The sequence below is a fragment of the Zootoca vivipara genome, chromosome 8 (assembly GCF_963506605.1).
Source record: "Zootoca vivipara chromosome 8, rZooViv1.1, whole genome shotgun sequence".
In the NCBI taxonomy this organism is placed as follows: Eukaryota; Metazoa; Chordata; class Lepidosauria; order Squamata; family Lacertidae; genus Zootoca; species Zootoca vivipara.
Genome location: NC_083283.1, coordinates 58,480,831 through 58,505,746, shown reverse-complemented (window position 1 = coordinate 58,505,746; position 24,916 = coordinate 58,480,831). Strand labels below are relative to the sequence as shown.

The 24,916-nt window shown below is 43.7% G+C and overlaps 1 long non-coding RNA gene across 4 annotated transcripts in view; it reads right to left on the bottom strand.

The window, feature by feature from the left end:
- Positions 1 to 22,031, bottom strand: part of LOC118090507 (uncharacterized) — a 125,293-nt gene extending 103,262 nt beyond the window's left edge. For 3 of the 4 annotated variants that reach the window (XR_009558051.1, XR_004693260.2, XR_009558050.1), the window contains exon 1: positions 21,341 to 22,031. This is a non-coding gene — a long non-coding RNA (uncharacterized LOC118090507). The remainder of the gene's footprint in view (positions 1 to 21,340) is intronic. The other variant, XR_004693259.2, reaches the window with a different exon arrangement.
- Positions 22,032 to 24,916: the final 2,885 nt, after the last annotated feature.

Below are 24,916 nucleotides of genomic sequence, written 5' to 3'. Positions count from 1 at the left end.
TCTGATATGTGATATTCTAAGGACCATTTGAGCATCCCAGTCACTGCCACAAGCAGTCCAACTCTGAATGCTGTTTTTTCTAGTGCCTGCCTCATGAGGAAAATGGCCCTTGCTCACTTGTCAGGGGTAAGGTACTGCAGAGCAAGCCACTGTTTGCACTATGGCAATTCAAGTAATTCTGTAAGTTGCCAAACGCAGAATACAATAAAGGGTTAAATGATACACCAAATGATACAGATATATAAACATGGAAAATTATATCTGAATCAGATTGGATTGCACAAATTATTGAAGACCACATATTTTCACGCAATGATGTGGACTTTTGGGAGGCAGCAGCCTTAAATGGCTTGTGGGTGGTGCCAACCGTACCTTTCAAATATACAGTGGTACCATGCAAAAAAAATTTCAAACTTTCAGCTAAAACTCTGTGGAAGCTAAAAATGCAATGGAGAAGCACTCCATCAACAAACAAAAACAGATTATGTAAATTAAAGGCGAAATATAACATTTAAAAATCTTATTATAAAAATGTATACGGGGTGTATTTTGTTAAATATGCTTTTGCAGAAGTAGTCAAGTATGCCAATAGACGACATCTCTACCACTAAGGCAAGTTAGTGCATAATTAAGAAGTCTTGTAGTTGAAAAGAACTACTGCATACTTTTGCTTTTATAAAAGCACCTTTTAAATATTCTTTGAATCTGCTGATAAGAATGAAAAATAAATTTAATGCATTTACTCAAATTAACAGTATTTGCACCTCAGTGCAGATTTTCAGCCCCAATATATTCTAGCTCCCCTTACTATTTCAAGTGCATTCAGAATCTGTATGTATCTGAACACATAATGAAAATCTTGGGATTCCAGTTTTGGATGCAGTCCTGTAGTTTACATGAGAGTAACCCCCACTGAACTCAACAGGGCTTACTTCTGAGTTAGACATTGCACTGTTAGGAACCAACATAATAAACTGTCACTCAAATCCTCTGTCTTTCCATAGCAATGGCTAGTACTGAAATTTAGCACCAAAAGAGCATATTCAGAATATTAGCATGTTTTAATAATGTCTTATATTCAGTGCTTTCTTTCTAGAAAAATAGGTGTGGGTACTCACCATGAAGTTTCTACAGTAAGTGCAGCATTTTTTAACAACAAAAAGAGGTGCCGGTATTGCATACCCCCTGAAGAAGAAAAAGCACTACTTATATTGCTGCCTAGTTGATTAACCCCAAAATGGTCAGAACAAACATATAACTATAAAATCACTGGATAAGAGTTGAATGAATAATAACAATCCTCAAAACCACGTACATAGTTTTCATCTGCTTTGTCAACTGCAACCATTTTTAGATTATATACTTAAGCAGTCAAACCATAACTGTCATCGGCAGCATAAAGCTTTTCTATATTGGAATCAGATAACCGTTCAAATGAGGGGAAGGAGGGGGGAAAGACTTATCTAATTCAAAGTATATATACTGTACAGATCGTACAGTTGAAAATCTCCTGCAGTTTAAAGCACTGTATCCACAAACCTGTAACAGAATTCCATCCTACGCCCAGAAGCTAAACAAAATTGCCAAGGATGATGGAAAACATGGCTGCATTTTCTCCTGCGCCGTCGAAGTTAAAGGTGCTGAACACCGATGCCACTTTTGTCTCCTTCTGATATGGATCCAAGATGCCAGGCATGGAGACCAGGGCATTGAAGCTAATGCAGTCAGCCTTAGCAAATTAGGTAAATTAGAAATCGTTTGATGGCATTCTATTGTTACCATTGTAATCACAGTAATTTTCATTGGTAATGGTGCTTCGTGATGAAGTGGGGTTCTCACGGAATAATTGTGAAAGGTATATTGGAAGAATCGGCATGTAGCATCTGGCTGCAAAAAGAAGGGGGGGGAAGGCTCTTCAGAATCCAATTGGCATTATATTTTATCTTGAAAATTTATTAGAGATTCACATCATGCCATTTTAAGTGGAAAAGGTGAAAGCAGAGTAATTTTGTTCTATGAATTATTCATAATTATTCAGACTGGGTGAAGCTGCCATCCAGGCACTGACAGTTTCTTCTGCTCTGAGCCTCCATTTACGCTTGTCATTTTTATTCCTTTATCTGCGATCGCTTTCTTAGTTACAGAACCTGTCCCTTAGGGCTTCCTCTTCGCAAAAAAACCAACAAAAACCTGAGTCTTTCAAATCAGCAAGAATGCAAAAGGATGTGCTGCTTGCCACAAATCACAGTTCTCCACGAGCTGTCTTTTTCTCTCCCCCCCCATCACATCGCCTCCCCCCCCCTCCAATAGCATTTTGAAAACCCACATCCACAACGTTGCCTGTTCTTTGATTAGATGTCTTTAGAGAAGGAAAAAGGAAAACAGCAAAATACACACAAAAAAGGAGTGTGTTGCAACTGAAGAAGAGTCATATATTCTCCTGAAACAACAACCCAGAAGATAGTGGTGTTTTGTGCGTCTTCCTTTGTTGTCAATGTAACGCATTCTAGCTGCATAGCATCATGCAGAAAGAAACAACTGTTAAGGCAGGCTGACTTCAGTGCCCTCGCTTCCAATGTGACGCGGACAAGGACTGTGCTCACGACAGACTAATCCACACAAATATACACTTAGGAGGCTAAAAAAAGAGAGAGAAAGAAAAAAAAGAAAACCACAAGTAAATAGCTGCTTATGGAAAAGAAATGTAAAAAACAGAAACCAGCAGCAGTTGGGTAGCAAAGTGGAGCACTCGATTCTCACAGGCTGAAAGCGAAAGAGATTGCAATCCCAGAGATTCTCCACTTGATGGCTGGCTGTGACACTGCTAGCCGGCTGCTACCCTGCATCCATCCAAAAGGACTGGGATTGATTTAGGTCAGGGAGTCTGCTTTCTCGCTTTAGCTTTTGCTCTAACCGGTGGGAGAAACTGTGGCTATCTATAGGACCAGGAACTAATATATTACTCTGGGACATTGAGAAGGCTTCCGCAGCAGAGCGCTTGCAACAAAAAAACCCAACAACAACAAAAAACAGGAGGGGGGGTAAAAAGGCCCCAGACAGTAACAGGTATCGTCTCCTTTGTCCTGTTCCTGCAGGTGTGTATCATTGTGGCATAAGCAACTGTTCACATACAAGGCAGCAAAAACCAATCGCTCTTCGTCAGAGGCAATTTAGGTAAAAGGCTCCGAGCAGTGCGTGCCTCCATTCAAGAGATGCTGTTAATGTCTGAAGCTAACATGCACATCCAGGTGGTATGCTTCTCCTGGACAAAGGTAAAAAAAAGTACACTGCAGTAAAACAGATGGAAGGTTTTTTAAAATAAAAAATAATAAAGCCTATGCTGCTCCGTGCCCGGTTCTAGGCGTCTGCTTTGCCGCACTGCGACTAGAAAACTGCAGCAGGGAGAGCTCTGGCACTTGCGATAATGTAGAAAGCAGCAGCTCTGTGACAAAGCAGTCAGCTGACTTGCACTGTTATAATTCAATGTCCTCACTAAAAATAAGGCCAGTTTCTAAGATAGCACCAGAGGATGACCCGGCATACCAAATCCAGCCCCCCAAAAAACTGCAAGAAAGGGAGTGGTGCCAGGGATTATTCTATTATTACCCTATATCAGATGTGTTGTTTTGAGCTGTTTTGCATGGGGTGACTTGTTTTTTGGGGGGGGTGGGAGTCCTTCTGCTTTGTAGTAGAGTTACCCTTTGGCATACAGAACTGTTTGCAAAGTTGCTGCATAGCTTTTAGCATCATCGGCAAGTGATAAGCAACAGATAGGCAGGAACGGGTTACAGAAGGTTTCCTAACATGACTCTGAACATGTCTCTGCTGCCCAGATACTAAAGTAATGGGTGCCATTGGGAAATGCAGACCAAGAACAGAACGGCAAATGCTAAGAGTCCAGGGGAAAGCTCTTTAGTCTTCATTATGCTGGTGCTCAGACAGCAACCCTCCTCCTCCTACAGGTGACAAGCATTCAGCAGTTCTCAGCTAAAGCTAACAAGAGCTGCTGTCTGAAAATTAGGACAGCATGCTGACATTGCACATTAAAGCCAGTTTTAAACAGGTTTAAGTGTCACAGTACCAAATCAAGGATCCCTGGGAACTTTAATTCTATGAAGGAGCCATGGTCCCAAGAGAGCATTAACATGAAAAACAACAGAACCCTGTGGCACCTTGAAGACTATTGTGACACTAGGTTTTTGTCAGCAAAATGACCTTAACAGATTAGACAACTGGGCCAAAGCAAACAAGATGAATTTTAACAAGGAGAAATGTAAACTACTACACTTGGGGGGGGGGATGAAAGGCACAAATACAGGATGGGAGACACCTGGCTTGAGAGCAGTACATGTGAAAAGGATCTAGGAGTCTTGGTAGACCACAAACTTGATATGAGTCAACAGTGTGATGCAGGAGCTAAAAAAGCCAATGCAATTCTGGGCTGCATCAATAGGAGTATAGCGTCTAGATCAAGGGAAGTAATAGTACCACTGTATTCTGCTCTGGTCAGACCTCACCTGGAGTACTGTGTCCAGTTCTGGGCACCACAGTTCAAGAAGGATACTGACAAGCTGGAACGTGTCCAGAAGAGGGCAACGAAAATGGTCAAAGGCCTGGAAACAATGCCTTATGAGGAACGGCTTAGGGAGCTGGGTATGTTTAGCCTGGAGAAGAGAAGGTTAAGGGGTGATACGATAGCCATGTTCAAATATATAAAAGGATGTCATATAGAGGAGGGAGAAAGGTTGTTTTCTGCTGCTCCAGAGAAGCGGACACGGAGCAATGGATTCAAACTACAAGAAAGAAGATTCCACCTAAACATTAGGAAGAACTTCCTGACAGTAAGAGCTGTTCGGCAGTGGAATTTGCTACCAAGGAGTGTGGTGGAGTCTCCTTCTTTGGAGGTCTTTAAGCAGAGGCTTGACATGCATATGTCAAGAATGCTTTGATGGTGTTTCCTGCTTGGCAGGGGTTTGGACTGGATGGCCCTTGTGGTCTCTTCCAACTCTACGATTCTATGATTCTATGAAAAGCCTACTTTAGCAGATAGATCATTTTTGGGGAAAATTCTGGATGACTAAACCGGTTTCAGTCTAGTTTAAATGCGTACTGTGCCTGGGCATGAACACCAAAATATTTCATCCGAAGTGGCCCAACAGAAGCCAATAGCAGCAGAGAACAATCTTCCAGTCTACCCATCTTTGATTAGGGCTGCAATCCCATGCACTGCTGCATTAAAAAAAAATGAGTATGTTTAGAATATTAAGCTAGCATAGGCCTGATCCAAAAGGCCAGACTCTTTGTAAAGGGTTCTCAGCCATCTAGTCTCCTTTATAATAATAATATAATAATTTATTATTTGTACCCCGCCCATCCAACTGGGTTGCCCCCGTCTACAGTATGAAGCTGCAGGGTTTGAATCAAACCTTTCCATGATCAACTAAGTAGCCAAGGATTCCATCCCTTCACCAGCCATTCCTGTGCCACACAGACAGAAAATACTGCTGTATCCAGAAAAGTGTTAAGACTATTGTTCTGCGGATGGGGAAAGGGAGAATTCGTCACCCATGTCCTCTTTCACAGGACCAACTACAACTCCAAACCTAAACTTGCTACACTTCAGTCATGCTCTGATAGCCTTGATAGGCTACAAGCCTGTGCCTTTCTTTGCTTAAATTAAATGTGCAGAGGATCCTGCAAGGGCTGAGCAATTAGATTTGCTGCCACTAGCTTCCTTAAAAAAAACAAAACCCCAGCACAGAGGTGCTCTGTGACTGTAGAAAAGGTGGGAAATGTTTATCTGCTGCTGACAGCCACAGTCTTAAAGGTGTTGCTATATAGATACAAGAAGTTTCTTTTTTTAAAAAAAAGTCCAATGTTTTATTATATTTTTATATACTGTACGTTGGAAGCTGCCCAGAGTAGCTGGGGCAACCCAGTAAGATGTGTGGGGTATAGATAGTAAAATTATAATTATAGAATGGGACGTCCCTATTTTCATCGGAGAAATGTTGGAGGGTATGGTCCAGCTGCAGTGCCACTGCAGGTGGTGCAGTGCGTGGTGAGTGTCCCGTGGGTGGTGGAAGTGTGGTAGAGCAGGGTGGCACTTCCAGTTTTGCCTCAAGTGGTGAAATGAGACGTACCACCCGACCTCAGGATTTCAGAACTTGCACCTTGCACCACCTCCTCCTCCCCCCACTGCCGCGGGGCTGCCAGCAGCAATGGCTGCGGCGGTCACAGCCCAGGCGCGTCTGCAAGCAGCCAGCCTTCCTGCAGCCGAGGACCCCTGCTGGCCGCGGATGCTGTGACGGATGCCACAGCGGCTCCTGCTGCCCCAGCTGCCCCAGTCTCAGCCTGGCCGGCACAAGGCTTGCCTGGTCCACTGCCAGGCTTACCAAGCACTGGCTCAGGTGAGTTCCCTGGACCCCCTAATTGAGATCCACTGGTCTAGGACATCAAGGGTGTCTGTGTATGCTCTGCTAGTCAACAGAGTTTCAGGTGGGAAAGGTAGGCAGGGAGCTGGAAGCAAATCCTCTGTTGCCCTGCAGCTCTCTGAAGCTGCCTTTGGAAAACAGGAGGAGCACTGTGTGTCTGAAATACCCTTCCATTCACTGCTCCCAAAGCCAACTTCCAGATTGCATTCAGGAATGTGGAAAGTAAATCTCTTTCATCTCCTGCGACTAAATTTAGCACCCACCCACCTCCCACCAGTCTCCAACATTCTGCTTCTTGATATTAACAGGGATGTGGGGAACTGGGTTTTATACAGAGATATTGGAAATAGGCCAGAGAAAGTTAGCTGAGACACACTTCTATTGAAATCAGCAGGGCATCTGAACACCTGTGGGGCACATCACGAATTGTAAGCATCAGTCCTACTAGAACACACATGCACCACAAATGCACATGCATGTGTGACAAACGCAGACATGCCTGTTCTCCCCACCTTGATATTTTGTGTAGGAAAGTTATCATGTATCAAGCTGTCTAAAATACACTACATTTTAGTGCATTATATATATATATAATTTCATGTAATTCAATATTATTGCCAGGTACCGACTCAGCAATACATTTTACTGTTTGCCTCTTTCCTCTGGGTGGCCATGGATTTAAATGGTGATTTGCTCAGAGTCACTGCAGGTTTCTGATTTATTAAGCAATAATGAATAAAAGAAACATGCCAACCTGCTTTCCCTATATTAAAGGCAACTATTGCATTACTTATTTATTTGCACTCTCCTTAAAGTTCAACTCAGACGGATTCAAAGAGTAATATTATGGGCCAGATGTTCATCTGAAGTGTTGAGAGGCTAGGATGAGATGGGAAATTTGAAAAAGGGTGGCAGGGGGTTCTCTTAAGGTTGCCTGTCCAAATGAGTATACAAAAGGGAGGGAGACAGAAGGAATTTGGTTATATTGCAGCCCATGCAATATCAATGGAAGGGATCAATATAGAGAGCATTAGAAAAGCATAGGTTAAACCAAAAGAAAGGAAATCGAAAAATGCTGCTAGCCACCCCCACCCCCACCCCGCATGTTCAACAATGGTGTTTTAAAAGATCCGAATGCACTTTCAGTAAAAGTCTTTTGTAGGGTCAATCCTAGGCCAATGAGCCTAGCTTAAGTTAAGGCCTTGTGCCTGCTTAAGTTAAAGTCTTGGTTTTTTGTTAGTTCTGCACAGAATGAGTTTTGTTTAACTTGGTGAAGTCTAGGCTCACAAGGGTCAAATCTGATAGTACTGTATTTAGGCACATAATATAACAGATTAGGAGGAGATGACACAAGATTGCAAGCCTAAAGATCTTATCTTGATGTGATCAAGTCACAGCAGCTGGCTTCCCCTAGCAGCTTAACTCCTTGCTTCCTACCATTTATTCTCTCTCTTGCTTTTATCTCTGTTTTTCCTTTCCAACCACCCCTTGAGCCAGTTTTGCACCCTAGCACTGAGAAAAGTAAGATATCGGTGACGAAAACCCTGCACGCTACCCGATGAGAACTTTCAGTTATTTTTGTTCACCTGCGGAGATTTTCAAAATGCAATTCATTTTTTCATTAATTGATGGTGAATGGTAGTGTGAAACAAAACACACGAAAAATGCATTAGCATTACTGCAAATAGCTATTAACCAGTTAGAAGAACATATAAAAAGAAAGATAACGAGAGTGTGCTGTAAATATATAATTTCACTATTAGATCACAGAGACACTCTGAAATTCATTCTAGGAGTCCATCTCTAGGCTGAACCAGGTGTAAACTGAGCATATTTTTAGTTATTTAAAGACATACTTGATAGATCTCAATGAGTTTAAAGTATTTTCATGCAACTGAACCTAAAAGTTTATCAGGGACTCATTTTCAGCAGTGCTTGCCTCTATGCCAAGGGTGGGGGAACTTTTTTGGCCTGGTGGGCCAGATCTTTATTTCCTTTGCACTGCCAAACCAACTTTGGCAGGTAGGTGGGGCCACCCAGCTGCCAATCATCTGATATCATATGGATGTCATGTGACTGACATGTCCCCCTACACCAGGAGTAGTCAACCTTTTTATACCTACCGCCCACTAATGCATCTTTCTTGATGGTAAAATTTCCTTACCGCCCACCAGTGCTGCAGTAACATGTGGCGTAGAACCCCCTACCGCCCACCTGGAATCCTGAAATGCCCACTAGTGGGTGGTAGGGACCAGGTTGACTACACCGGCCCTACACCGGCCCACTCCCATCAGCAGAGCTACAACATAGATAAAACAGTGAGTAATCTCAACCAATTAACCATTTGAAATTGGCTTTGGTTTCTGATAATATTGCTCTTTAAGGTAGTGCTACCAAGAGGTTTTCGGATCAGGTACAGATGGAGAACTGCCACTTCTCCAAGACAGAAATATAACCTGAGATTGTATACACACATACACATACGCTGAACTGTTTAAATATTTTCTGCTAGACAGCAATGCATATGGGTGGGAAAGGGAGAACCGTACGTCAAATGGTAGAAAAACAAAATAAAACCAAATCAAATGGGCGGCGGGGAGGGGGGAGCCTCACCCTCAAATTGTTGGACCAATTTAAAACTGGCCAGGTGCCAATGCCATTTGGTTATATAAGCACACAAACACAGAGATAAAACCCCAGGCATAATGATCATTTCAAGTGTTGCAAAACAATGGAGATCAGACACCGTCCTGTTCAATAGGAGACATAAATGTTTATCAGTTTTGATAAACTCTCTTGCTTGCACTGACTGTATACTTGCTACTTGTTACTTGCACCAAGCATTGTGGAAAGTAATAGCTGCAATGCTCATTGCAATTTTTAGGTACAGTATTATATGATGCCAGTACAAACAACAACAACAACAAAAATCCTTCCAGCCCTCCTTAGAGACCAACTAAGTTTGTCATTGGTTTGAGCTTTTGTGTGCATGCACACTTCTTCAGATACACTGAACCAGAAGTCACCAGACACTTATATATAGTGAGAGGGTGGGGAGGGGTATTACTCAGAAGGGTGGTGGGAATGGGTGATTGACTGACTGATAGCTGTTGACGACTGTTAATGACTGCAATTGGTCTTACAGGAAAAAGCAAGGGGTGAGATGGCTAAAGATAGCGTTATCATGTATAATGAGATAAGAATCCAATGTCTTTATTCAGACCAGGTCTCTCCATGGTTTTAAGCTTGGTAATAAGTTGCAGCTCAGCAACTTCTCTTTCCAGTCTATTTCTGAAATTCTTTTGTAATAAGACAGCTACTTTGAGATCTTGTATAGAATGTCCTGGGAGATTGAAATGTTCTCCTACTGGTTTCTCTGTCTTGTGATTCCTGATGTCAGATTTATGTCCATTTATCCTTTGGCGTAGGGTTTGGCCTGTTTGTCCAATATAGACAGCGGAAGGGCACTGTTGGCATTTCATGGCATACACAATGTTGCCAGTAATATCACAGACATTTTGAGAAAAGTTTTGCAGGTCTGTGTTTTTGTTCTTTGTAGCAGTGAACTGGTCTTGTGAAAATTCACAGGTGTATTGGATATACACAGGATCATTGTCCCCTTTTCCATATGTGCCATGGTAAATGTTAATTGATTTGGTTATTGTGGTAGACGTTGTTATATTAAAGGAGAAAAATTTAATTAGGTGTGAACTGGAAGAATGCTTATATGGCTTCTCTGCACCGGTTGCTTCCTGGAGCTCTCTTTCCCCCCTGTATCATTCAAAACAGAGTTGCGCTTTGAATGCAAGTCAAAAAGTAGATTGGAGGTGTCTGTTTGGAGTAGGAAAAGAGTACAGCTGGAAACAAGAGTTGGCAACAGCTCCTTCCAGATACTGTTCATAATTCCCCTCTTGAAGCTGCTTTTCTTCTTCACTGCCAGTTTTTTTGTTTATATGCTTTGTAAGGCATGCCGTTTCTGCAATATGGTGCCTTTATTATACTTTATATGGCATGCAATTTCTGCACAATTAAGCAAAGCATGAAAACAAATTGGCCTAGTTTTTCCACATCTGTGGCAATGTAATTTACCCATTGTGCATATCTCCTTAGGTGTTGTATACTGTAATTATTAAGAAGTAAGTAGAGATAATTTTGACCCACAGGTGATCTAGTGTGGCAAAATATGGTATGCAGGTAACACCTTTCTTCTCATCTACGGTATGCAAACTGTGTTTTTCTAGCCACTTAACATTATAGCAAAAGCATTTTTGCATGATACTGTATTCAATAGCCGTGTCAGTGATTTTAATCATTGCTCTCTTGAATTTTAGACCTGAATACATTTTCTTTTTTTTTAAAAAACATACTTTTTATTAATTTTACAGAATACAAAAAAAACAAAAAAAAACGGTACATACATAAACACCTTTTCCACCTCCTTCCTACCCACCCACATGGGTCCTCCCCTGCCACAGAAGTATCCCATGTATGTGAACAGTCAGAGATGTTCCATTTTATGCTTGGATTTCTGTCCTCCTCCCCCTCCCCTGACCCCAAAGCCCCCCCCTGCCACCAGGGAGCTCCAGCAAACCAGGGCAGTACGCAGGAGGCCATCCATCCAACCATCTATTGTCATACCCAAAAAAAAGAGAAAAATAGAAATAGGAAAAAAGAAAAAAAAGAAAGGGCAAAAAAAGAGAAAAAAACAATACAAAACAGAAATTTTTTTCTTACATTCATGATTTTAAAACCATATTTTGTGGGCTTCCCCTCCCCCCCCTTCCCCGGTTTTCATCCCTTTTTTATCATCTGCAACAGTTTCTTACTTTATAGAAATACACCTTTGTATCTTATACAACTTCAAATCACTGAAAAATCAAACTCCCATTTTATCTTCCCGTGCCTAATTTTTTCTCCCTCTATAAGCCTCCATATTTTCACATTTTCCAAAATCCATTCACTTTTAAAACTATAACTATTCTCAATTTAACCTTACATCCCCGATTACCGGCTCCACCCCCCCAATCCAGCAAATTCCATAATCAGCAGACCAGTTATAAACCTGTTAATCCATCCATGTAATCACAACATCACTTTCCCTTCACCCCACCCCCTGTTTACAGTCTTTTGCCATCCAGGCCACCATACAGGGCCCCTGAATTTCTTCTCTTCTCTGCATATTTTTTCCTTCTTCCCTGTGGGCGTTCTGGAGTTCCAATAATACCAATCGTGCCCCCCTCAAAAGCGGGGCACTCCATCCAACTTTTTGTAGAGTAAAGTCATCATTTTTTCCGTGGTGTGCTTCATTTTGTGTTGAATCATCGCAGTCCTCATCTTCATCTTTTCCTTCCAAATCACAGTCATCATCATTGTCATTCTCACATTCATCTTTTTCAGTGTCAAAAGCTTCATCTCCTAAAAAATCATATTCTGCCATCACCATCTGAAATTTTCCCTGTAACTCTTGCCGTCGTGTCTCCTCTTGACATAGCTCTATTCTTGTTTCCCACATTAAGGTCAAAACAGACCGCTGGAACTCAGGGGAACACTTTTTTGTTGACATAATTCAATCCTGCCAAGGTCAAAACTTGTCACGTGGGGTGGAATATGATCACAGTTTATTTTCTCGACTCCATTTTAACAAGCTGGCTGCATTCTTCAAGTCTTATTAACAATACAGTTCGAACTCACATTTCACAAACATTTAAACCAGAAAAGAAATTCCACAAAGTCCAGAAATACAAAATGAAATAAAAATTGACTCATAAATCCTGATCAACTCACTGGGTTGCCTGGGCTGCCGGCTCCCGAGGAAAAGAAAGATTTTTCTCAGCCTTTACCTCTTGCTGCAGGGCAGTCATAAACCACAGTCTCTCTCCCCTTCTCACCCTGCATCAAAGGGGAGATTCTCTTTGCTGCCTTTGAGGGATCCTTTGAATTGTAAATCTTCTGTTTATGGCTTCGGGTTTCTATTTACTGTCTCTTTTGTTGCCGTGGGGGGGGGGTGGCTTCCTCTTTTCTCCCCTCTCTCCCAGATCCAAATTGTTTATAATCCAAATCGTGAGGTTACTTACAATCTTTTCCAATCGTTTTATTTTCGGAAGAATCCAGCGCTCTCCGCCTTCGGCTTGAAGCTTCTCCCTGCTAGAATAACGTTGCCGCTCAAAATGGCCCCCGCGACTTCTACCCTCCTCGCTCCGGGGCTCTTATTAGAGCTAACCGAAGAGTTGGGGAGTCCGGATTTGGGCTGTGCCGAGCAAATTGCCCCCGGGACGCCCTTCCCGAGGTTCTAAGGGGCGCAGCGTCGCTCTCGCTGCCCTCCCCACTCCTAGCAGGGACGGGCCGTCTCGGAGACGAGACGAGACCCCGCCGATCGGCGCTGGCGCTGAACCCGGAAGCCCCTGAATACATTTTCTTGAAAGATGAGTTCATTACTAAGACTTTTAAGTTTGAGTATTGATAGTCAATTAATGGCTAGCATTTTGTTGCTGCTGCCTTCAATCCAGTTAATATAGAAAGGATTGTACTTTCTGCTGTACTGCCCATCACAATGATCGCTCTCCACCTACATCTGACTGATGCTGTGCTTTCATGAGCGATACTGTAATATTGTATTATAGTATTTCATGTTTCTAAGCCACCAAGAGTATGTCATTGTGCATCCTATATAAATGCTATAAATAAACAAATGGAAAGTATCTGATCAATATAAAGTTCTGGTCCATTTGTGCTATTGCTTCAAAACCACACTTTACAACTTTGTGCTAGTCACTAGTACAAAGACCCTAACCATTGCTCCTACAGTATATTACACTCTTTGCTTTGTGTCTTAACATTTGGCTTCTCCACTCTGTTCTATTGTCAGTTCCAAAAATAAAATTTAATTTGTCCTGTAATCTGAAGTTCCCTATCTCATATCAAGGAAGATACACACTGGAAGGTGATGGATTGAAGATGGAGGGTCCTGTTTGAGGGTCAGTGCAGAGAGGGTCTCCCAGAGAAGGAAGCTCCCAGGCAGTGCTGGAGTCCCCTAGGCAGTCGAAATCTCGAGGGGGGGGGCTCGTGTATGCGCCCTAGTGGGATAACATTGAACTAAGAAACTTCAATTGAAATTTTATTTCAAGATCAAATCAATATTATTTTGCTCCATTGTCATGGGACCCCTAAAAGACGTAGGGCCCCATAGGCCGGTGCCTACTCTACCTATTTATTGTTTCTTATGTGAAAAACTCTCAATGAAAATTGATTACAAAAATAAAATTTAATTGAGCATTTAAAAGTGACAGACACAAGTGATTCACAGGAAACTGAATTCTATTATCAATACTGTGGTCTGTGCATTTCCCTTTACTTCTACAGCATCAGTCCTTTTTCCTTATTATGGAACCTCCATGAATATTTATTGATGACATTTTTCTTTCCATTCAAAAATGCCCAAGGCCACATTCAAAACTTAAACAACAGGTATATACAACAATCATACCACACCTCTGACTGGAGAGGAAATCTCTTGTCTGTTGGGGCCCCAGTACATCTTTCTGTGGGGGACCAATCCCCCCCAACAGTGTTTGGACTGGTAGCAATCATTGGTCTCAGGAAGAACATGGGGACCTTGTACGTCTGTTTCCAGGGACCTGACAACGAAACAACCAGCCACCATGATAAATACGGTACCGGCCCAGTCTTTGTCTTGCATTGCAGCCTCTTTTTCTTCAGCTGAATATAAAACTTTTGGCCCCAGATGGTGAAAATGCTTGAGTTTGAGGGTCATGCTTAACAGGGTCTATTTAGGGAATTCATGCTCTGCACACACGTGTTTTTAGTCTCTAAACAACAAACAGGATTGATTTCCAAATGGTGGCATTAAATCCAAACTGCTAGTGCGCAAACACAATAGGGCAATGTACTAGAACTGAATCAGAAAGCAGCTAAAAGGAAATAGTATTCTTGATAGTGAGTAAACTATTAACCGACACCAACTATTGCAGCTGCAGGTAAAACAAATGAGCGATAACATTGCACCTGGCCTTCAATAAAATGTTCTCTGTGATTTAACTAGGGACGGTGATAAGTGAGCATTTTCTAGCTTGGTAATTAATACGAGAGAGAGAGAGAGAGAGAGAGAGAGAGAGAGAGAGAGAGAGAGAGAGAGAGAGAAGACTTTGTTGTTTTGTAGGAACAGCTGATAGTATTTTACTTAGCACAAAGTTTTGTCTCTGTGCAGATTTATGATTTACAAGATGAGAAGGTCTGTGTGAAGAACAAACAGTTGGGTACATGGGCTGGAATACACTGGTTGACTTATCCAGATCAGTGCCTTTCAGATAAAGACAATAATCCGTGTTAAGTGAAGTAACAAACTAGTCTTTCTTATATAACTGTTCTCATTTCTCAAAAACTTGCCAGATGTTACTAAGGGTAACTTAAATTACTCTTAAGTAATTTGGTTTCTACCACTTCTTGAAATCACCTAGTAGTTATTTTGGGGTTGTTTTTTGCCATTTTTAACGTCTCGTTTCAAAATTTTAGAAGTACTTTTATTGCTGAGTTTATCACCAAGACATAGTGGCAAAACAACAACGAATCAACATGCATGAACAAAGTGATTGCAACCAGTTTTGAGATGAAAGCATATACAGTACTGCAACAAAAGAAAGCACTGCTGGGATTCCTCTGTGACGAGATTATATCACTGAGCTGTGGCTTATGCCTGGTCAGGGGCAAAACTAGGCTTTATTTCACCGGGGTGAAAGACCCAGTTTGGCGCGCACACACAGGAGCCTCAATGGCGCCCCTCTGGAGGCCTCACCCAACGCAAAAAAATCAGCTAGGACCTCCCCCGGTAGCTATGGCACTGCGTAAGTGACAAGTGCTTAGGACTAAGGACTTGGAGGCAACAGCAAGTGAATTGAAGGTTATGAAAGGAAGTGCAGCAACAGAACAACACAAATAAATAGTGTCAAACCACACTGGCGGGAAAATGTAGAAAATTAAAGTTGCCTTTTTAATATTGCTGTTCTTATGGTGTTGACTTTTATTATTCACGTAAGCTGCCTTGAACTAAATGAGAAACTAAGGGGTATAAATATCATATTAAAAAATCTACAAACACTATCTTTTATAGCGAAACCTTGCATTTTAACCCAAATTACAAACCAAAATGGAATTGTACTACAAACTTTGTTTACAATTCAGTTTGCAAAATTAACCTAATCTTAAGAATTTCACTTTATAGGTGATACTGTGAAGATCAATGGAAAATATTCTCAGCTACGATTGGGCAGAGGTGCTCAAAACTCTGGGTGTTGACATTATAAACTGAAATGAACTGTCTGTTCCATGTTGCTTAGAGCCAATATCCCAAATTGTCTACAGATTCAGGCATGTTTGGGGATACATTGTAAAATAAAACAGGACAATGCAACAATCATCTCTTAGGAAATCAAGCAGGCTGAAGCCCCACTCCCTCAATTAGAACATTGCCTAATTATAGGAGATCTGACCGACTAAGAGCTTCACCAGCTCACCATTTTTTACTCTCTAAGACGGGACTGCAAGCCTGTCAGATTTTACTATAGCAGACGTAATTCATCCAATTCTCAATTAAATTCTTGAAGGTTTTCCATGAGGCCTGATGCCAGACAGAAGACACTCATAGTGTGTTGTTATTACTCCTGAATCAGAGTCTATATAGCTAGCTAACTTGTAAAAATAAACAGATAACTTGTGTTTTCTCTTACTGAGAATTATATGCATTCCGCATATAATTTCCATTGCCATGAGTGCAAGGGGAAAAATACCAAAAATGTTTTATGTGTTTTATAAGCACCCTGATAAGTACTGGTTTCTTTTGTAAGACGTGCATCTTATAACTAAGGAATTATGAATAGCTAAGTACACATGTCAATTAAACCATCAAGATGTATGCTGGGAAAATCATAGAATCATAGAGTTGGAAGAGACCACAAGGGCCATCCAGTCCAACCCCCTGCCAAGCAGGAAACACCATCAAAGCATTCTTGACATATGCCTGTCAAGCCTCTGCTTAAAGACCTCCAAAGAAGGAGACTCCACCACACTCCTTGGCAGTAAATTCCACTGCCGAACAGCTCTTACTGTCAGGAAGTTCTTCCTAATGTTTAGGTGGAATATTCTTAAATAATAATAATAATAATAATAATAATAATAATAATAATAATAATAATAATTTATTATTTACACCCCGCCCATCTGGCTGGGTTCCCCCAGCCACTCTGGGCGGCTTCCAACAAAACATTAAAATACAGAAATCCATCAAACATTAAAAGCTTCCCTAAACACACCCCAAATGACAAGATTCTGTTCTCTGCTGGCTGACTGCTATTCTGTAAGTTGATCCATCCATCCCAAAGCCAGCAGTAATGGCTAGGATGCTAACAGCTGTTCCTCTGATATGTTTTCCACCTTTTTAAACACAGGACCCACCTTCAACATATATATACATTTGGGGACCTGCTCCTATATGGTCTTTTAACCATACATTTGCATGGTGGTACTGCTGCTGTTATGCCACACCTTAGATCAGGCCACGACCCAGGCTGTACTACAGCTCCCAGTCAAAGACGGTAGAAAGTTTAACCCGCTTGCCCCATCAGAGGCAGGCTCCTGTCCCCATGCAAGTTCCATGGCAGGCAACTATGCAACAGGTGTAGATGTTCCTAGTATGGTGCTGGTGCCGGAAGGGAACATGCACATGCTCCTCTGCTTGTTTGTTGAGTTACTGTTGAGCTCCGTTGGTGTGACGAATTGGCAACACCACAAACACGTTTCCTTTTCAGGCATCCGCAGTTTAGTGTTTCCCAAACTTGGGTCTCTCTCCAGCTGTTTTTGAACTTCAATTCCCACCAACCCTGACCACTGGTCCTGTTAGCTAGAGATGATGGGAGTTGTAGTCCAAAATCAGCTGGAGACTTAAGTTTGGGAAACACTGTCCTAGATGCTACTCATTCCTAGACACCTTTTGTTTTGTTTTTTGTGCTAGGGATTGGAAGATAGGGTTCAACTGCCCCTACCCTAGCTTTATCTGCCTTCCGCTAGTCTCAGGATGGGACTCAGGGGAGGAAAGCAGGAAGTTTGAGGAGTTCACTATGTGTGGCTCCTCCTATCTCCTGAGCTAAGTACACACTAGATATTAGCAGACCTTCTACCAGCATAGCAGCGACATCTCTCTTCCCCTCCTGGTTTAGAATTATGCTGCCTTACAAGCAGGTGCCTGAAATTTTTTCTTTACACTCTCTCTCTCTCTCTCTCTCTCACTCTCTCTCTCTCTCTCTCTCTCTCTCTGTGTGTGTGTATCATCTATCTATCTATCTATCTATCTATCTATCTATCTATCTATCTATCTATCTAAACTTCATTTTTTTTAAAAAAAAGATAGTGCAGACACTAGAATATTTATTGTCCTAAAGCACAGAATCTGAAACTATAGAATGCCATAGCTGTCAAGTTTTCCCTTTTCTCGTGAGGAAGCCTATTCAGCACAAGGCAATTTCCCTTTAAAAAAGGGAGAACTTGACAGCTATGTAGAATGCTTTGATTAATTTAAAGTGACTACTTTTACACAGTCTCTCAAAACAGCTGTAAGCTGTAACTTCCCTGTTTCCTGCCCGGAAAATGTATTAGGTAACAATTTGTCAACCTTAAATACAAGCTTTAAAGAGAAAAGCAAATTCAAATCCTGCCTCCACACCTGCACATTAAGATCAATCATAAAAAAATGATCGCAGTGTCAGTTGTAAAAATGCTATCCAGAGGAAAACGGATGGTGCCCAATATAATATTTCTTGCAAAACTACTTTAAAGAGACAATTCGGGGGTGGAGGGTGGGGTTGTAATTATATATCACATTTTCTGAAAACACAGTACTGTTGTTCATATTTAGAATCAAGAGCACCCTCATTACGTACAGGCTAATCAATCACGCAGCTGACATTAATAAATGTGATATATGAAGTTTTCCCCATCACTTCATCTTTAGTACAGGGCGGAGGGAACACACCTTCACCAGTTAAATTTCAGATTGTCAAGCTGCCGTTAGCCGCACAGGAGCCTTAAAAGCAGGGGGCAGAAGTAAGCTGGCAACCATAGTCAGATGTGACGTTTGAATGCTGCAGAAAGAAGCACCTTACCTGTTAATTGTAACCAACGAGATTAACATGTGAAAAACGCTGTTCACAAATATGTACAATGTTAAAGGAGCGGTGTAGGATGGAAGACTAAAAATACACTTCACTTAGTTCAGAAAATGTCTATTCACAGGTTACATGAACAAAAGTTTCAAGGCATTTGTAAATCTACCTTCCTACACAGACATTGGGGACGCGGGTAGCACTGTGGTCTAAACCACTGAGCCTCTTGGGCTTGCCGATCAGGAGGTCGGTGGTTTGAATCCCCTCGATGGGGTGAGTTCCCATTGCTCAGTCACAGCTCCTGCCAACCAGCAGTTCGAAAGCACCCCAAAAAGTGCAAGTAGATAAATAGGTACCACTCCAGCGGGAAGGAAAACAGTGTTTCCATGCGCTGCTCTGGTTTCGATGCTGGCCACATGACTCGGAAAAACTGTCTGTGGAGTGGACAAACGCCAGCTCCCTCAGCCTGTGAATCGAGATGAGCGCCATAACCCCAGAGTTGTTCGTGACTGGACTTAACTGTCAGGGGTCCTTTACCTTTACCTTTTACACAGACATTGATTTTAAAAATACCTTAAACATGTGCATTTAAAACTGCATTTCTATCTTTCACACGTGCAGTTCCCAACAAAGGGAACATGTGAAACCAGCACATGGGCGAATACAGGCATAACATTTTAAGTGCACTCAACGGGGTTCTGTTCCAATGCATCTGCTTTCAAAGCAGCCAGTGTGTACTCAAGCCACGTCCACAGCAGTAAACTTTTCATATTTGCTCAGAAGTAAAGCTCACCGATTTATGCTTGGCAGGGGGTTGGACTGGATGGCCCTTGTGGTCTCTTCCAACCCTATGGATTCTATGATTCTATGTGTGTTTCCTTACAGCTGTGCATAGAACTGCAGTCTTAAGCTCTGTTTTCACTCTTGGCCTGTTCACGACACTTGTTTCAAGTTATAACATGGCATTTGATTTCTTAAAATGACAAGTGCTAGGGCTTACTAAGGAGACATGCATGGAAGTAGTTCACCTGCATTGCCGTTTAGCTAGGTGTTACCTGGTCTCTTTGGGCTTGGAGACTGAAGCAGGGGAAAAGCTGCAAACTACAACCACTCACTTTGGAGTAGTTCAATTGATTTCAATGAATACTACATTACTAATACCAGCATGTATGTGTTCTCAACATTTGGGGGGGGAGAGGGGTAGGAACTCCCACTGTTAATAATGGCATTATCAATGCATTTTTCTGTAATTCATTTTTTCCGACCTCGCTGTCTACAACCTTCACTTTTACCTGCAACTCAGGATAACACTTCATTCATCTGGTGAAGTGGATTGCAGTCCAAGGAAGTTTATGCCATGATAAATGTGTTGATGTTTTAATATCTTTTAAATGCAGAATGCGGTAGCTGGACTGGTGACTGGGAGCAGCCACTGGGACCATATAACACCAGTCCTAAAGGATCTACATTGGCTCCTGGTATGTTTCCAAACACAATTCAAAGTGTTGGTGCTGACCAAGCCCTAAACAACTTTGGACCTGTATACCTAAAGGACCTCCTCCACCCCGATCGTCTAGCCCGGATACTGAAATCCAGCTCCGAGGGCCTTCTGGTGGTTCCCTCACTGCAAGTGAAGTTACAGGGAACCAGGCAGAGGGCCTACTCAGCAGTGGTGCCTGCCCTGTGGAATGCCCTCCCATCAGATGTCAAGAAAATAAAGAACTACACAATTTTTAGGAGACATCTGAAGGCAGCCCTGCATCAGGAAGTTTTTTTTTTAATGTTTGATTTTTTTGCATTTTTATATATGTTGGAAGCCAGGCAGAGTGGCTGGGGGCAAACCAGCCAGATAGGTGGGGTATGAATAATAAAATTGGTGGTGGTGGTTGTTGTTATTATTATAAGATGCCACAATAACCTTTGCCTCCGAAGTAATCCTGTTAAAGTCTGCGTCTCTCTCTACATGCACTCGCAGGCTGCAATCCTACACGAACACTTCCTTGGGAGCATGTCCCGCAGAACTCGAGACTTACTCCTGAGCACAGGAATCCATAGGACTGCGCTGTCAGCACACGAACTAAGCATCGGCAGTGTCTGTGTTTGCGTGCGTGTTGCAGAACAAGCCCCCACCGCCAGGCATGGGCAAGGCTCGCAATTGCGCGTGTCCAATCCCTCACTTTTTTCCTCCCCCCCCCCCCGCCGCAGGACTCCCGGCACCACCTGCCTGTCTCGCGCGCAGCCACGCGCCACGCCCGCTCCTTCCTTTCTCTCTCCGCCAGCCAAGAGTCGCGTGGCGTTTCCTTTTGGAAAGCTCCTGCCGAAAGCCAGTGCTTTCCTTTCCCCCACCCAAGAGCAAATCCAAGTTTAAAAGAGGGGGAGGGTGCAGGTGGGAGGGAGGAGAAAGGTGACTTTGGCAAGCGGAAGGAAGTTGCTGCGGAGTGCCGGGTGGGTCTGATGAAATGTCTGCGCATTTAGTCGGTCGGAAGCGATTTTGTTCAGAGGGCTTACTAGCACTAAAGTATTAACAATAAAAGACACAGGATTTCAGTCTCTTAGGGCACCAAACCCTCAGGCAAGCTGCAGCTCCATGATTACTCGCAGTTTAACCCAGTAAATGTGCTGAAGAGACTTGCTCCTGGGCGCACTGCAAAAGCTGGCCATTTTACGCACGCTTACCAATACCAGGACGTAAGTCCCCTCCCGCTCAGTGGCGCAAGGCAGCGCTGTCAGCGCACTTACTTGGACGGGACTGGGGTGGGGTGGTCACCACAGGCGCTTTCCTTCGAGTGACCCCTGGGCATCAAGGGGGGCTGGAGAAAGAGCGGGAAAGCCTTCGTCAGGAGACGCTGCGTGTTTGCTTTGCTTTTTCGGGGGAGGGGTGGCGACGAGCTCCTAACGCGGGTGGGTGTAACCGAGTAGGCGCGGGCTGAAAGTGGACTTTGGCGGGAGAAACCGGGCCACCTCGGGCCATCTCCCTCTCCCCCACCCTGAGGCAGGAGCTTAAGTCCAACCGTTTTCAAGAGGAGGAGGAGCGGGGAAGTTGGTACCCGCGAAAAGGTCACGCCAACGTGGCTCCTGGTTAGAAAAAAAAAAGAGCCCGCCGGCTTGGAGCGAGAGCCCGGATACTCCGCAGCGCGTGAGGGGTTAAAGACGTCGACCGCGGGAGCTCCGCCGATGCCGCGCGCGCCCGACGGCGGGCTCCGCCTCGAGTTGCTCCGGCGAAACTGCTGCTGCTCCTCCTCCTCCGCGGGGTCGGCGGGAGGCAGCGGCGCGCTCCCTTCCCTGCCGCCGAATGCATCTCGGCCTCCCGCTCCGGCAGGTGTCTGGACCTGCCTGACCGCAAAAGCGGAGCAACCCCCCTCCCCCTGCGGCTTTTTCGTAATTATTATTATTATTTTAGCGTTGCGCAGCAGTTGGTTCTCTTCCCAGTTTCTCTCTTTTTCTCGGTGACCCCGCCGCAGCCTTTCTGGGGAGGAACCAGGAAGAGGAGAAGGGAGGTTAAGGGGGAGGGACGGGATGAAGGGCGCCGGCGCTTGCTATGGGGAGCGTTCAGGCAAAGGGGGAGCCTTGCCCCTTTCCCTTCTCTCTCTCTCTCTCGTGTGTATACACAGACACAGATGCATATATTTATACACATCTTCGTTCTCCCGCCTCATTTCCCCTCCTTTCTCTCTTATCATTTTCAATAAAATATTGATATTATCATTTCCCTTCCCCCCCCAGAAGATTGTTGAAGTTATTTCCACCACTACCGCCCCCCCCTTCAGAAATGTAGAGATCTAACTGTGGTTTTCACCATGGGAAACCACTGGCATGCAGGAACAGGACTCATAAGAATTCAGTAAATGCTTGCACAAGTGTGGCTCAAAACACACACACAACCCGCAGCACAGTGAACCTGCTTTCTTCTAGGGATGTGGTCATACAAAGGCAGTCCAGTCAACTTCCATTTAAAACCAGTGGGACCGACTTACAAATAAACCAATTAAGGAATGCTGTGCGGCCTAAGGTGGCAACCACCTTCCTCCCAGCAATGAGATATATATTTTTAGCAATAAGTGGGCTGTATGTACTCGTAGTCCCTTGGGCTCACCCAGTACAGAACTTGGCTGTTACAGACATCTGCTTGGAACCCATTAATTGCTTCCTGCAGATGGCAATGACCTCGTCAATAGTTAGGCTTTTAGGCCGTGTCAGGTGCCTGCCCTGTTCTAAATGTACTGTACATCTGAAAGTGTAAAGTCTAAGTGTGACAGATGTATATCACAAATACAGATGCACTCGTCAGAGAGACAGGTTTGGCTGCAGCTTCTTGTTTGAACAGTTGGCAGTCCAAAATGAAACAGCTCTGAGATTGCAGGTCATGGGCCTGGAAAGGCACTGCGAGTCCGTGCCAACAACTTGCTGTAATGGAAAAGGCTGTCTTCGTTGCAGCTGTGCTAGGTATGAAACGGTTAAAAGGCACAGAGATTGTAGCTTTTGGTGCATGCAAAAAGTCCCAGGTTCAATCCCTGGCATCTCCTGGTAGGACTGGGATTTAAATCCTGGAGAAACCACCTAAAGGTCAACGTGGACAGTAATGAGCTGGGTGGGTTAATGGTGCAATTGTATAAGGCATCTCCTTAACCGTGTGAGCCTTGGGTATGTTTCCAAAACGTTTCAACAGGGGGATCATAGAACTATAGAAGTGTCAAGTTGGAAGGGACTGCAAGGCTCATCTAGTCTCACCCCCTGAAAGGCAGTAATCTTTCGTCCAATGTGGGACTCAAACCCATGACTCTGAGATTAAGAGTCTCATGCTCTACCAAGTGAACTATCCCCAGGATCCTTGGTAAGCTTGCAAAAGGGTTATAAGAAACCAGTATTAGAGGACAGTCAACAGGAGTGATTTGCACATCACACACTGCATTGATCATGGGTGCTTAGCCTGCAAAACATGGGGTATCTCTTAACATTCGCTGTAAAAGCGAATGGAGATGCTCACTCCCAGCTACGTATATCATATAGGAATGCATATCAGGCAACTGGGACAAGTTGCAACTCCATGCCTCATAGTTGTCCCCACAGTATCTTGCCTGAGGCCACATCACCCAGGAAACCACTGGGAAAGTTCTGAACTGCCGTCTTCCTGGGTCACAGCTGACAATCTTGCACTGTGATCCTTTACTCAGCAGTAAGTGTAACTGTATTCAGTGGGAGCACACCCCCAGGTTGGTGTGCATAGTTCCTTAAACCATATACAGTAGTACCATAAACCCAGTGTGAGGGAAGTTCCGGGCCATTTCTTCATCTCTATGGGTGCAATCCTATTCACTTACCTGAGAGTGAGCCTCACTTAGTCCCATGTATAGAGCTGCACTGTAAATCAGGAAGACTATCAAATATAAGGCTTGGGGCCTTATTATGAGATACCTCTGGGGTCACCAGCAGGACCTGTGGTGCTTATATCCAGTGCTTTTTTCCTAGAAAAATAGGTGCCAGTACTCACAAGTGGGTGGTGCTGTGGGTTAAACCACAGAGCCTAGGTCTTGCCGATCAGAAGGTCAGCGGTTCGAATCCCCACGACGGGGTGAGCTCCCGTTGCTCGGTCCCAGCTCCTGCCAACCTAGCAGTTCGAAAGCACGTCAAAGTGCAAGTAGATAAATAGGTACCGCTCGGTGGGAAGGTAAACAGCGTTTCCATGTGCTGCTCTGGTTCGCCAGAAGCAGCTTAGTCATGCTGGCCACATGACCTGGAAGCTGTACGCCGGCTCCCTCGGCCAATAAAGCAAGATGAGCGCCGCAACCCCGGAGTCGGTCACGACTGGACCTAATGGTCAGGGTCACCATGAAGTTGTTACAGTAAGCGCCACACACAAAAATAGAGGTGCCGGTACTGCGTACCCTTGAGTGCCCCCTGGGGGGAAGCCCTGCTTATATTTACCCAGAATTACTGAATGACCAGAGTTAGGGTAAAAAGCTTGCACTCTTAGTGCTGGGATGTGGGATCTACGGCTCTTCCAATGACAATAGTCAGTGGTGAAAGTTGTGGTGCAATTGTGGCCTATTAGCTGTTGTTTTATTTTGTATTGGAAGTTCTACGATCCTTTGCTTCTATGAACGGCATATACCGTATGTATTTTTTAAATTCTGGAGGGGCAGAGGTTCCCTATATCCCTGCTTTCAGTGGAGAAGAAAGCAGAGCCACTTGGTCCCCGACCCACCCACCCCTGCCAAGTTTTCCAAATGAGCAACACGGGTGTCAAAGGATGTGCTGGATGAAGTGCTTGGAACTTTGTGATTTGCCAGCATTTCAGCAAAGAGCAGGAAGGAGGAG